Source organism: Lontra canadensis, unplaced genomic scaffold (genome assembly GCF_010015895.1).
Source record: "Lontra canadensis isolate GAN:19392208 unplaced genomic scaffold, GSC_riverotter_1.0 scaffold19, whole genome shotgun sequence".
NCBI lineage: Eukaryota > Metazoa > Chordata > Mammalia > Carnivora > Mustelidae > Lontra > Lontra canadensis.
The window spans coordinates 17,000,216-17,014,231 of NW_022631013.1; the positions used below are offsets into that span (position 1 = coordinate 17,000,216).

General features: G+C 44.3%; 1 protein-coding gene across 1 annotated transcript in view; it reads left to right on the plus strand.

The window, feature by feature from the left end:
* The first annotated feature begins 349 nt into the window (after positions 1-349).
* PLPPR1 (phospholipid phosphatase related 1) overlaps positions 350-14,016 on the plus strand; it is a 265,405-nt gene continuing 251,738 nt past the window's right edge. Inside the window, exon 1 of the mRNA XM_032860734.1 lies at positions 350-707. The gene's annotated coding sequence lies outside the window, so the exon portion shown is untranslated. The remainder of the gene's footprint in view (positions 708-14,016) is intronic.

Sequence of the window (14,016 nt, forward strand, 5' to 3'; positions counted from 1 at the left end):
CCCAGAGGAGAACCCGGCGTTACCCAGACTTGCAGCTGAAGCGGTCTCCTAGGATGGGTCGGGATCCCATCACCCGCTTCCCGCACCGCAGGCGCAGGGAATCCCCGCGCAGGGCGCACCTTTGCGGGTGGGTCTCCCTGCTGCCTTCCGGGAACCCGGCCGAACCCCTTGCTACTGGGAGGGCGCAGTCTTGCCAGCCTCAACCCGCAGCTCGCCCTCCTCCCTCTGCCTGCGCTCCGGAGTGAGCGCTCGGTGTCCCTCTCTGAGCATGCGCAGCCTGGCGCCCTCCCCGCCTCCCCCCCCACCGCTCCCCCCACCCCGCCAGCCTTTTGCTCCTTCCTTTCATTAAACAAACAGGAGATCCTGAAACCTGGACCCTGTGCTAGCCGCAGCGCGAAGAGGAGGCGGAGGAGCAGGCAGAGCGCGGGATGTGCGCCCACAGGGATCTGTGATCCCGCGCCTCCCCCCGCACCCGCCCCACGCGCGCGCGCACACACACGCTCACACACACCCGCACTCACATATACACACACTCGTACAAACACACTCGTACACGCCCGCGCCGCGCGCTCGCCGGCTCGCTCTCCCACGCAGGCGGAATGCAGCAGAGCCTGGGGAGCGTGTCTCCGGCCACCGCGTGAATGCACCTCGCCCCCGGCAGCCCGACGACCCAGTAGGGCGCGCGGGAGGACTCTCCGCCACGAGAGGTGAGTGGGGCTCCCGCAACCGCGGACGGCTCCGGGACACCCGGGCAGCTGGAGGGGTGGGCAGGCTCCCGGCTGGACGCGGCGGAGCAGGTGGCCCAAACCCAGCTTGCGGGTTTCCAGGTGCAGATGAAGGCGGCGCCCGGGCGATGCAGGGGGAGAGGGCGATCCCAGGGAGGGTCGCCTCCTGCGAGGTGTCAGATGGACCCAGCAGAAAGCTACACCCTCCCTGCTCGTAAACTTTCCTCCCCTGTCATTTGGGAAACGTGGAGACAAAGGGGGCGTGGAGGCTCCCTCCGTCCGGTTCCACCCTCCTGGCTGCATTCGGGGCTGCGACGGGAGCCGGCGTGCGGGCGGGGGCGCCCTGCAGGTAGCTGGTGCCAAGTCCTCCCGCCCGGGCAGGGGTTGGGGATTCTCACCCCGGCTGTAAGCGTCGCCTTTGATTTCCCCTCAGGCGTGGGCACCTGTCATCCCGCCCCAACCGCACACCCTAGGCTTGTCGTAGTGTGTGTGTGTGTGTGTGTGTGTGTGTGTGTGTGTCTGGGGGATGTCACCTGCAGAATTGAAAGGGCAGCCTTTGGCTCTCTCATTCAGCGCTAGTGCCTGAGGCGCCGGGGTGAGGCTTGGGTCAGTGCGGGGATGAATGATGAGTTACTGAAAGGCTTCCCATAATCACCTCCTGGAAACGTTGGGCGCCGGGATCTCTCCTCCTCCGAGAAGGTGCTGTCTTCCCGCACACCAAGGCGGCAGCACTGGGAGCTGGGTTGGGGCTGCTGTGGCGGCGGCTGCAGCTGGGAGAAGCTGGGGCTTTATTTTTGCCCTGGGGTTTTATGACACACACAGGTGGAATATGTGGAGGATTCTGGGTTATTTTTCTTTGTGGGGATATTGTTTTCCCTTTTAACCTCTTTCGCGGGAGGGACTCTCTGCAGCCTGGTATCTAGGTGGTGGGCAGGCACCGTTCTGAATATCTCCTAGGTCCCAGGGAAGAGGTCCCCAGAAAAGGATTTCCTAAAATGCCAGCCCCATTGGGGCGGGGCCTCAGAGTGCGGAGCGCCTCCCGGCACCTGGGAATCGCCTCAAATCTAATGGCTCTTTGAAATAGCAGAGACTGAGTCAACGTTTGAGGAGTCCAGGACTGGGACAAAGGGGACTGGAAGAGGGACAGACGGTGGCCATTTAGGATAGGAGTGACTAGAAGCTGATTAGGCAGGAGGAGGTTCAGTGTGAGGCAAAGTACCCTGCACGTTTCACTGAATTCATATACCCCTTTTACTTCTGTGGGTGGTGGCTTTTATTCGTGGATGGGACTCTGATATGGAGATTTCTGGAATGTCACATCTGGGGTAGAAAAGACTCGATTATCCCTGGGCTAACCTTTAGCACAGTTACAAATTAGTTCTTTAACTCTAGAGAGTGCCATGTGCCAAAGTTTCTCCATCTTGACCGTTTTGTTCCCTGGGATGTGCAGACAGGTATATCTTTGGCTTTTCTATATCTCAGGACCTTGGAAGAGGGGAGTGTGGGGAACCTGGAAACCAAGCTGATGCTGACGGAAGAAAACACTAGAAGCTCAGATCCAGAACTTGTGGCTATGGGTTGTCAGAGCATTTCCTTCATTTTAAGATGATAGGTAGAGGCCGTCTCTTTGCTACTCTGGGGACCTTTTTTAATTTTAATTTTTAACATTTTGTAACCTCTTTGAAGTGGGAAAGAGCATAATATATGTGAAGCTAATTGAGAAAGGTTACAGATAAAGGAGACTTTGACAATAAGTCAACATAGCCAAAGGTGAAAAAGTTTTTGAGAAAGAAAAAAAAAAAAAAAGAAGAAGGGGAGGGGGACTGGGAAAGGAATGCGTATTATTAAAACAGCTTCATTTACATGATTTTTTAAAGTTTTTGTTCAAATTCCAGTTAGTTAACACACAGCATAATATTAGTTTTGGATGTACAGTATAGTACACTTCATAATACAGTTTTTATTCTTTTTAAAAGCATTTAGTAAGATAGAAATCTGAAAGGTTTTTTTCTTTTAAAAAAAAAACTAGTGAAGATCTTTCCACATATATTTTCAAGTTGATATTGGTATAGAGGGGGTTTAAATATAATTATCAGCATTTGTCCTTTTTATTTCATGGTGAACATTCTCATCATTTATTTTGCAAAACTTAACAAGAAAAGATTAAATTTTATTTTTTTTTTGCTTTTTAGTAGAACTCTGTTTTCTCTCTTTATGACATATTTCCTCTTCCTACATTTGCATTATATTCAGAGTCTATTTACAAGTATTTATCCCATAGTTAGCATTGGAAGTCATATAAAAATGTGTAACATAGTTCTGGGCCTCAAAGATTTTATGATCTAGTTGTAGATACAAGATTTACACACATGAAATAATTAGAAAGTAGAATAGCTCTGTACTGCACAGTGAGTTCATAACATGTATTCTATATACTCCAACATCCCTCTTGGCTTTTCTCAACATCCAGAAGACACACATCAACACTTATTTTGTGCTGGAGGCTGGGGGAGAACAACTACGACAACAACAAAAAACCCACAAGGAAGTGTCTTTCAAGGTGGGGGAAATGGGTATTTACCTAACTATGGTGCAGTCTGTTTAACTGTTATAATTATAGGTTAAATCAAAGGCCAGTAGTACAGACATTGTTTGTGTGTTTTTCTTCCCCTGGGGCTTTGAGATATTTTTGAAAAATGAATAGTCTTTTACCAGGTAGGGAAGGATAGAAAGGAGAGTCCAAGCAGAGGAAATGTGTCAAAGTGCCCAATGAGGTAGGGTAAGCCATCCCGTGTGGCTAGAACACAGGGTGCCGGAGTGTAGATACAGAGGTGAACAGCAGCTGGGTAACATTAATTGACAACTAATATTGTGGAGTTTGTTGCATAGAGATCTGCCCAGGATGCTGTAAAAGCACGAAGGGAGGGCATCCACCTAAAGGAGGGTGAGAAGATCAAGAAACTTTCTTAGGGGGGTTGAGGTGAGACGAGTCTTGAAGGACAAGGAGAAGAGAAGGGCTTTCCAGCCAAAAAAAACCGCATAAGAACTGGAAGCAGTTTTGTGTGGCTACAGTGAGAAAAGTAGGTTCTTAGCTCCATGGAATAACAAACTATCATGGCAGAGGTCAAGTGTGAATGGTAATATCCCAAGCAAAAGAGCTTCAGTTTTATCCAGAAGACTTCGGAAGAGTTTGAAAGAAAGTTTGAGACATGATCAGATTTGCATTTGAGAAAGATGACTGCGACCACAGTGTGGAGGATGGATTGGAGGTGGGGAGAATGAAGGCAGGGAGCTTATTGTGGAAATGCAGGTGTGAAATGATGAGGATGGTGGCAGTAGCGTGGAGAGGAAGAGATATGTCTGGGAAACAAGGGGAAAAAGGAAACCCTGCTCATCTAAGAAGGGCCTCCTGCCTGTGCTCCCATCCTACCTTCCTCTTCCTCAGCATTCACTTGTGTGGTTCTACTTCCTATATTTTGAAGCTGAATCTCCAGCCTTCATCATGGTCTTGGTACAGAGCAGGAACTCAAAAGATATTTGTTGAATCAAAGACTAAATCAGTGATTGGGAAATCCAGTCACGAGGTGATGATCTCTCCATTAGAATAGTAGGAGCTAAATCATGACTTCATTTCTCCAGGGTGATCACCCTTGGGAGGTCAGTGACGAAATGATCCAGGGGGAACTACCTCTATGAAGAACTTGCCTATGAAGTGCCAATAAGAAGCAGCATTGTGGCATCACACTTTTTATATTTAAAAATTATCATCAGCCCATCGTGGAAGCAACAGCACTTAGCACAGTTCCTGATTCATAGCAGGCTGGCAATAAATGTGAATTCCTCTATCTTTCCCTCTTGTCAGAATATCTTGATTTCATGTGCTTTGCTCAAACTTTCAAGAGAGTCTGGAGGTAGGGAGTTTGCAAGCCACAGCGTCTCATTTGAAGAGCTCATGGCATCTTGGCATCCTGGAATGAGGGCCAGACAACCCATGTTCCAACCATGCAGTCCTGGGAACTGGGTTCCTTACTGAACCAAACCCAAGCAGTTCCAATCTTAAAACTTCCAAGCAGTTCCCATCTTGAGTTCCAGTCTTAAAATCCCACAGGAGATGTCAGAACAGATAAGAAACATGAGAATTTCTTTTCAGGTTGACTACAGAAGATGAAAGAGACCAAGTGTCAAAGATAGCATTTTGGGTTTGACCTTTGGATGGGTGGCAGCAGAGTAGCGGGGAGGAAAGTTAGCTCAGAAAAGTGAAAGGCTCAACACCATGTTGTGGACATTGATTCTGAGGTGACAACGACTCATTTTGGAAAGCGCATAGTACAGATCCCAGGGTGGAGTGGTTTCACAGTAAATGGCAACTATTGTTTTTATTAAGGGGAGATGGAGAGAGCAGAAGTTCACAGAGCAAAAAACTAAATCGCAGCATTTAGCAAAATTTAGGGATGCGGGAGAGCAACATGTATCAAAGAAAGTTCCAATAGCTTGTCTCAAGTTAGCAAGACAGTAAGTGGCAGAATCAGATCTCAATTTTAATAATCCTGTCAACTGTCTCTCCTTGTCAAGTGTGTAGATTACCAGGTTGATTTTAAATACGGAGCAGTTGAAAAGATTGAAAATAGAGAACTGAAAAAAGACAGTGAAAATGGGTTCACTGTGACCATTAGGAAAGCAGTGTTTGTGCAGCAGTGTGCTCAGAAGCCATATTTCCAGGGTTGAGTGGGGAATGGGAGGTAAGAAAATCCAGGCAAGGCGAACCCATCAGTCATTTATGAAGTCTGGTGGGAGAAGAGTTACGGGGCCATAGGGAGAAGAAGGTACAGTGAAACTCAAACAGTTTTTATCAAGGGGGAGCTGGTGGAGAGAGCTCGTGTCTAAGGGGAACAAAAGGTGTGGGAAATGAGAGCAAGAGAGAGGAGACAGAGGTGGAAGGACACCTCTTTGCAAGAGCATAAGAGGGTGGATTTGAGAAAAGATGTGGAGTGTGCTCCTCTTTCCCATAACTAAATAACTAAGGTGCTTGCTACAGCCAGATCCTTGAGTGTCCTGGAAACTCAAGGAGCCTCTGAGTGCCGTACTCTAAGGGTGTCTCTTGGGCATACAGGATGATGAACCTTGTTCAGACAGCATGGTGGCCAAGAGCACCGACTCTGGAGTGAGACAGGCTGTATTTGAATTTTGGCTCCACCACTCAGCTGTGCAACTTTGGGCACACGGCTTACTTCTCTCTGCTTCAAATTACTCTTGGCTGTAATATGGTGATAACCATCTTATCCCATCAGCTAGACCTGTGACAACTGGTTAATATTTGTAAAGCTCGGCACAGAGTAAGTGCTCACTATACAGTAGGTATTCTGTGTGACAACAGTGAGGTCCCAGACAGAAAGTTCTGACGTTATGCTCAGGACCCCTGTGATTGTGTGCTTTGGTGTTCATTTAAAAAAATTAATTTGGTTGGTTATAAAAAGCTGGCTCTAATCCTATCTTCCCAACTGTAGGAATTAAATCAGCAGACACAAATATGGTATGAGCAGAGCAGCACCACCATCATACGCCTAGGTGGCCTGGCTAAGTGCTCGGTGTGTCTGCTCAACACATTTGCCTTGTTGCCTCCTTCTTGTGCCTTTCTGGGGAAGATGAAAGTTTGTTTGCCTGAGGCTGGTCCTGGCATTCTCCAGGCTCATAGGTGTCACACCGCAGCTACTTAGCTGTTTAGCAAATTGTTTGCAGGGAAGTGACTACGTGTATTAATTATAGCACATCTTCGGTACTGAAGGACATAAACTCTCAGTATCTCAGATGTGAGATTTGCAATACTTCTTGGGAATTAAAAGCCTTCCATCTTTTTGGAAAAGTGTGTGGTATGTTCTAAAATCACATCCCAGTGGAAATGGAAGCCCTGTCATCTAGCTAATTGCCAACAGAGTAGTGAGTGGAACCCAGGTCTGACCATGACCCAGTGCTCTTTGCCTTATACTCTCCAAATACTTTTGTTACTGGTCTGTAATCAAAGACTGGTTTTGCTTGTTTGTTTCATCTACCCCACTTATACTAAGTACCGCCCATACTACACTTACTGAGGTTCCCAACTGAGAATTTTGTTACCTCTGGGTCTTTGGCCATGCTGTTCTCCATTTCTGGAACTCCATCCTTGCCTTCCCTGACTCCTTTAGTCCTTTAGGCCAAAGTGTCTTCCTAGGGAAGGTTGTCCTGGCCTTTTAACTAGGGTCGGCTTTTCTTTCTGTGTGTTTCTGTAGTCCTTAACTTTGTATTTTCAACACCTCACAGAACAATTGTCACATAGTAACTGCTCAGTAAACATCATGTGTTGAATGGTTGGTGCAGTGAATGAATCTTGTCCTTTTGAGTCATCGCTGATGTTCTAATAATGCAGCTTCACATTGTAGAAAATCATAGACTGCAAGTGCACAGGGTGGCTGGAAGATTTCTAATAAGCCTTCTAACTGAAGCAAGATGGGAGACGGAGAACCAGAAAGGTTCAGTGACTCATCTGAGAGCATGTAACCAAGTAATGTGAGGACTGGGACCAGATGCCAGTGACTGATTTCAGATGTAGGGACTACCCAAGGCCTGGATCAGGGTGAGCTGAAGGAGGAAGGATTATGCAAGCACATGGTTAATTCCCCCCTTTGTTTAAAATGTTGACATTTTGTTCATCATGGATTTTTGGCAATAATTTTGATTTTTAAAAAAATTACATTAAACTATTGTTTATCTTGATTGCTGAATTTTTGGGGCTCCTTTCTCAATTTGCCTCCATTGCGAGTGCCCCACTGGCCTCACTCTGGTTCCAGCTGTGCCCTTCCACAAAGTAGTAGGGAGACTATTTCATAGCCTCCCAACACTAGTGTAAGAACCCAGGAATACAGTTACACTACGTATGACATGGACCCAAATTAGAAATATCAAAGGAAACACCATTCAACATAGTGGTGGGAGCTGTTAATAAATGTTTCATGACCTGGATGATCTGCTAATTAGTTAACATTACATTCACATTATAAAGCAAGGCCAAAAGGAAAAAAACAAAGTTGAATAAAAGCTCTGTCTACCTATAATCTATCTATCTCAGGTCTAAGGACAATGTAAAGATAATCTTCATTTGTAAATTTTTATGTCTGTATATTTGAGTTTTTTGAAGACCTAAGATGGAAAAAAGAGAAAATTATTCTACCCACCAACTTGGCTGGTTTGGGCTTGTGTTACTGCTGGCCTATTTTGAAGATTTGTGGCCAGAAATTTAAAACAAACAAACAAACAAACAAAAAACCTTGGCTATTTCTACCAAAAAAATTAGGAAAGGAAGGAAAAGGACTGTTAATAGAGATGAGAAGAAGAGTAAAAGGGAGGGAATTTTGAGGGGGTATCCACTTCATACCATCCACAGCATTATTATGGAGTGTAGAAGAGGCTTACATATTATTTCCTTAATTTCTCCAGCATGCGGGAACAGACATTAATATCTCATTCAACAGCTGAACAAAGGTCAGTTAGCTCTCCCAAGCTTTCAAAGATAGAGCTGGATTCAGACCTCGGTCTGAGTTCAAGGCCTGTGCTCATCCCCCTTCATCCTTCTGACTCTCAAAGGATAGGGGTGACAGATCACCCCATCACCTTCTGTTGCCCTCAGAGCCCTAGGTACAGGGTGTCAGCAGCTTGTCTGAGTCCACTAGATGGGAAGTCAGCAGTCAGCTCCCCTCCCTGCCATTATTCCCGCCTTCTTTGCTTCATTTATCTTTTCCCATTCATCAATAACAGCAGAAAGCAGAGATGCATACACATAGGAAATAAATACCCCTCTTTGTGTGAATGTCATAAATTTTTCCATGACATGAAAGCACATATTTTATTTTGCCTCCATTATGTCAGAAAGGGCTTTTTCTTTGGGTATTATGGCATCAAGTGTTCTAGAAATGCTCACAGACACAGATTTAAGAAAAGGTGATCATAATTACTGGAGCAAATCCATCACAATGAGGGGTAATGGATTTGCATGGCTGATGGTCAAGGGTTTCCGGGTGCTCTTTTTATGGATGTTTCTGATGAATAGCAGGGAGAAGTGACCCCCCACTCCCAACCTTTTAAATTCAATGAAATCCATAATCAAGTGAAATTGGATCTAATTAACAAGAAATAAAATCTGGTCGAGAGCAATGCTATTGAGCCCAGAGCTCTAGCAGCTGAGCAGGCTTTATCATTAGTCCCATCTTCAGCCTTTGCTAGTTGTTGCTTCCAGGCAAACTCACACACTCAAATGCTCTAATAACCAGCCCACCGCCTTCTCTCCTGGGGGTCACAGAAACTGAAAAAAAAAAAAAAAAAAAAAAAAAGACCATTTCATTCACACTTGTATTAACTGGAAAAAACATTATCTCTGTGTGGTTCCCCCTTCCCCCTGCAGTGTAAAAAGCAAGGCAGTATCTTTAGGTTTGATAAAATCTTTTGGATTTTGTTTTTTTTACATAGGCTGACAGGTAACATGTGAGACAAGCAATTCCTGGCCAGACTAGTTTGGAACAATTAGAGTATTTTAGCCATCAAACCCCTCAACAATGGTATAGGTACCACAGTGTAATAGAAAATGCAGGTAATGAAGTACAGGGCGTAGAAAATAAAAATCAGTCCTGTTTCTGCTCCAGACTCATCTGCAGAAAACCACTGTCAATTGCTTAGTGTATGAGCCTCCGACCTTTTTGGTTCATTAACATTTACATATGTTGTTCTTTTTTTCTTTTTAATGGTGAGATTATACTTTACATACTATTTTACCATTTACTTTTAGTTACAGTTTCAAATGAAAGCAATTTTTAGGTTAATAAGCGTCTGGTAAATATTACTTATATGAGAAGGGTAAGTGCTGCTTTCCATCCTAAAATAGGGCTCCGCTGACATATGCTAGGGTTCTTTGGCCATTTGCCCCATGTATATTTTGTAGATATGGTCAATGAGCACATATTTTCTGAGTTCTTCTAGGGACCACCTACTACACCATGTGCTTTCCAGGAGCTTACCTTCTATCTAACAAGAGATAAAATAATTAGATGACTTAATTCGAACTTAATGAATGGCAACAGCTGTAAATTCTCCTTGACTCACACAATTGCTGGGAGGGAGAGTCTAGTCAATTGTCTTATTTCTTTTAGATGAGAAAAGGGTCCATTGAGGTTAACAGACTTCTCCAGGGTCTCCCAGTGACTGGAGATGCTAGGATGACAGGCTGGTTTCCAGCCTCAGAAGGCAACGCTGCTTCTAGCCTCGGAAGACAAGGCTACAGCCTCAGAGGGCACCGCCAAATGGCCCTCACATCTGGAAGAGGAAACAAGGGAACTCACTTCACAAACACTGGTTTGAGCAACGAATCCCTAGCAAATTGAGACTCATGCTTTATGTAAATATTCCCACCACAAGCTGCTACTGAGACTGTCTCCCCATCCTTACTCCCCTCCCTGCCTCTATAACCACTCCCCAGGGTCTATCTTCTCCTCCCTGGCCTGATACTGTCCTACTTTACTAAGACTCTGAAGTTAAGCAATAATCTGACCCTAATGTTGAGATGACAGGGTACCTTCCTTACCCAGGGAGGGTGTTCTTCTGTAAACATACTAGCAGCGATTCATTTTTTAGTTTCACTTCTAGCCATCTTGAACCTTAAGAAATGAGTTCCAAAATAACTGAATTTTACCTGCCAACTTCAATCAAGGCAGGAACTCTTTTTTATATTAACTGATGATTTTTTTCTTCGTGGTGAGAGCATAAGTAATGCTGTGATTCCTAAATGCTCTAATTATCTTTCACTGCTATGGAGGCAAGATCCTGTGGTGGGCTAATGGCTTGGGCTGTGGAGACAGATGGAGCTGGGTTCTAGCCCCAGCTCTGCCTTTCACTGGCATTGCAATGTCAGGCCGGGCCCTTTGCTGTTTGAAGACTCAGTTCTCTCATCTGTGAGACGGAAATAATAAAAGTACCTTCCTTCCCTGGAAGAGGTTTTGTAAGGAATAAATAAATTACTTGCCATTAATAGAGAGTTTAGAACATAATAAGGACTAAGGACATTGTAGCTACTATTATTCACTATTTATTACACATATATGATGAGCAGCCCTCAGAACAACTTAAATGTCAAGCTTTAAAATGCCCAGTTGTCACATTTTCTTCCATAACACTTTAACACCTTTTGTTTTTTTGTTTGTTTGTTTGTTTGTTTTGAAATTAGGACTTAAAGCAGGAAGCTGAAAATATGCATCGTTAACGTTGGTAACCCGAAAACTTTGTCAGGTCTTTGTCAGAATATCACCATCAGCTAGTCCTAACGCATGAGCCATGGAATTCAGAAGTGTAGCCTGGTGGGAAAATAGAGGGGAGTTTTTCAGTACATCAAAGCTCTGCTTTAAGAGTAAATCTCAGCCCTCATCCTCTGCTTCTTTCTGCTTGGATGGACTTGCTTAGGAATTGATGAAAATGTATGCCTTTCTCAAATATGAAGACAACCTTATGAAACACTCCTGGTGAAATACGTACCATAGCTCCAATTTTCCTTAGTTTACTGGTAGGTTATCCAGATGGGCATATATATACATAGAATCCCAGTCACTCACTCAGTGCTCAGGTCTCCCCTTTTGCACCAGGTAACGAGAAGCTATCCAGCTTCTTTCCAGCATTCCTTCTTGTGGGTGGTCATAATGGATGTACCCAACATTGAGGCTGATCGGATCTGAGCTGTCATTGGCCAGGATCCAGAGAGCTGGGGCAGAGAATGTAACCTTGATGTGCATCAAAAATGCAAACATTCTTTTATCTCAGGACTTCCCACTTGCTGTTAGCACAGTCTAGAAGTCCTGCTTTGCAAAAAGCTACATCTCTCATGCTCTTACCACTGTATACATCATGTCTTCATCAGACAGAGAGCTCTTCTCTGGTCACTCTGTCTATAAAACACCCAGCACATTCATCTTTACTCTTTTCTTATCTTTCCTCCCTCCCTCCCTCCCTTCCTTTCTTTTCCAGAGAGAGTGGGAACAGGGGGAGGGGAGAGGGGCAGAGAAAGAGGGAGACAGAGAAAGAATCTTAAGCAGGCTCCACGCCCAGCACAGAACCTGATGCGGGCTCCATCTCATGACCTGAGCCAAAATCAAGAGTCAGACTAAGCCACCCAGATGCCCCATCTTAAACTCTTTACTCTGCTTTACATTTCTTCATCAATATTTACTACCACCTTACTTTCCATATATATGCTTAGTTGTTTATCTATTTGTGACCTGTCTCCTCCTACTAAAATGTAAAAAAGATGACAGACTCTATATGTCTTGTCCCTTTTTACATCCCTAAGACCTAGAAGAGTGCCTGTTACATTCTGTAACTTTAATTGAAATTTATTGAATAAATGAATTAAAATGTAAAAAAATAATTGTAGGAAACCAGTAGAAATCACTTAATCTAAAAGACAGAAGATGAGACAATATCTAAAAATGTGAGATAGCTCCAGAGTTCTGCTGGGCAGATCTGGGAATGCAGACTGGGAATGAGGCCCAAGGTAGGACATGGTCACAGAGGATTGCTCTAAATGAGCCAGAAGGTCTCAGTTAAGTGGCTCTCATATGGGGTGCTGGTGGGTCGTGCACATGCCAGCAAACTTATTTTTGCATTAGAATCCATTTTACTGTGTACAACTTGAAACATTAAAATATTCTTCCTGATTGAGCCAAATTATCCTCTCTCTAGCCTCATGGGGTCAGATGGCCAGATTTAGGGGTGCAACTTATATGAAGGAGGTACAATTAAATGGTGCCCAAATAAATAAAATTTCATTTTATAAAAAGACTCCTTTATATAGTGCTCCAATAAAATGAGCCAATAGGGCACAGATTAATAACTCATAAGGAAAATACATTTGGAAAACTAAAAACACTTAGTATGCATACCCTCTTATCTTTATATGTCACCCACGATTGAAGAAATGTATATTTGTATAGGAAATCTAGCTATCATGGGATCTTTAAATATGAGGTTATACCTGGTTTCTAGGTTTGGCTTGGGGTGCAGTGTTGACAGATGTTCCGTGTGGTTTGTTGCTTTTTTGTGATCAGGGACACAGCAACTGGAGGCAGCTCTGTGAAGGGCTGGACTGCCCCACAGTTGTCCCAGAGTTTCTCCTGGAGGAGCTGTACAAGGTGTGGCAGCCTTGCCCGAACACTTGAACCGGAGTCTTGATCTCTGTGAATTCCCTTGGAGAACAGTTATTAGATTTTTTTTTTCTAAAGATTTTTTATTTATTTGAGACATAGAGAGAGCATGTGATGTGGGGGGCCCTCAGGCTGTGGGGGGGTGAGGGGAAGGGCAGAGGGAAAGGAGAGCGAGAAGCCTCAAGCGAACTCCTGCTGAGTGCGGAGCCCAACACGGGACTCGATCCCAAGACCCTGAGATCATGACCTGAACTGATTGAGCCACCCAGGTGCCCCTAGTTACTAGATTTTTTTTTTTATGGTTCTTTTGCTTTGAGCAAAAGTTTCCACTCCCTTAAACATCAGCTACATAGAAGAAACTTACCAAAAGTAATCGAAGGGAAAAATGTAAAAATTTTGGAGGTTAGCTATGTTAAAAAGAGAATATGGTACAGTTGTTCTTAAAAGATGTCAGCCTTCCTAAGAGTCATCAGGAAAAGACAGTCTGGCAAGTGATGAAAAACTAAGCTATATCTTTATACATGAAGAGAATAGAATTTATAGGGAAAGAACTGAAAGAAATCTAAACATTCAGAACTGGTGAATTGATGGCCTAGTGTTACCGGAAGGATGAAATCACTAGAGAATAAATCAGAATTTATCAGATCATGCATACCTTTTCCAATAAGGCATCTGGCAGATACAATGTCCTATAATCTTTCACCAGAGGGTGATCCCCAAGAGGGGCTCTTCCTCCTCTCTTCCTCCCAGATCTCACTTTTGCTATAAACCTTTGTTCTTCTACCTTTTCCTCAAATTCAAGATCATTTGTTGTTAGGGGACAATTCATGGAACTAGGGTTTCTTTTTTCTCTTGTTTCTCCAGAAAGCCTGTGGGGACCATCCCAAGGATACTTACTGTCAAGATTTTTTCCGGCTTTTTAGTAGCAAAGAGAAATATCTACCCACCTACAGTTTCTCTCATTTTTCCCTCCCAGGTGCTAGATTCCCGCCCCTCCTCCTGACCTGTTTCCTAAAAATAATGCTAAGTTGCCTTTAAGGTAGATTCAGCTTCCAAGTAAACCTGTTTCTGAAAATGCAGAACCA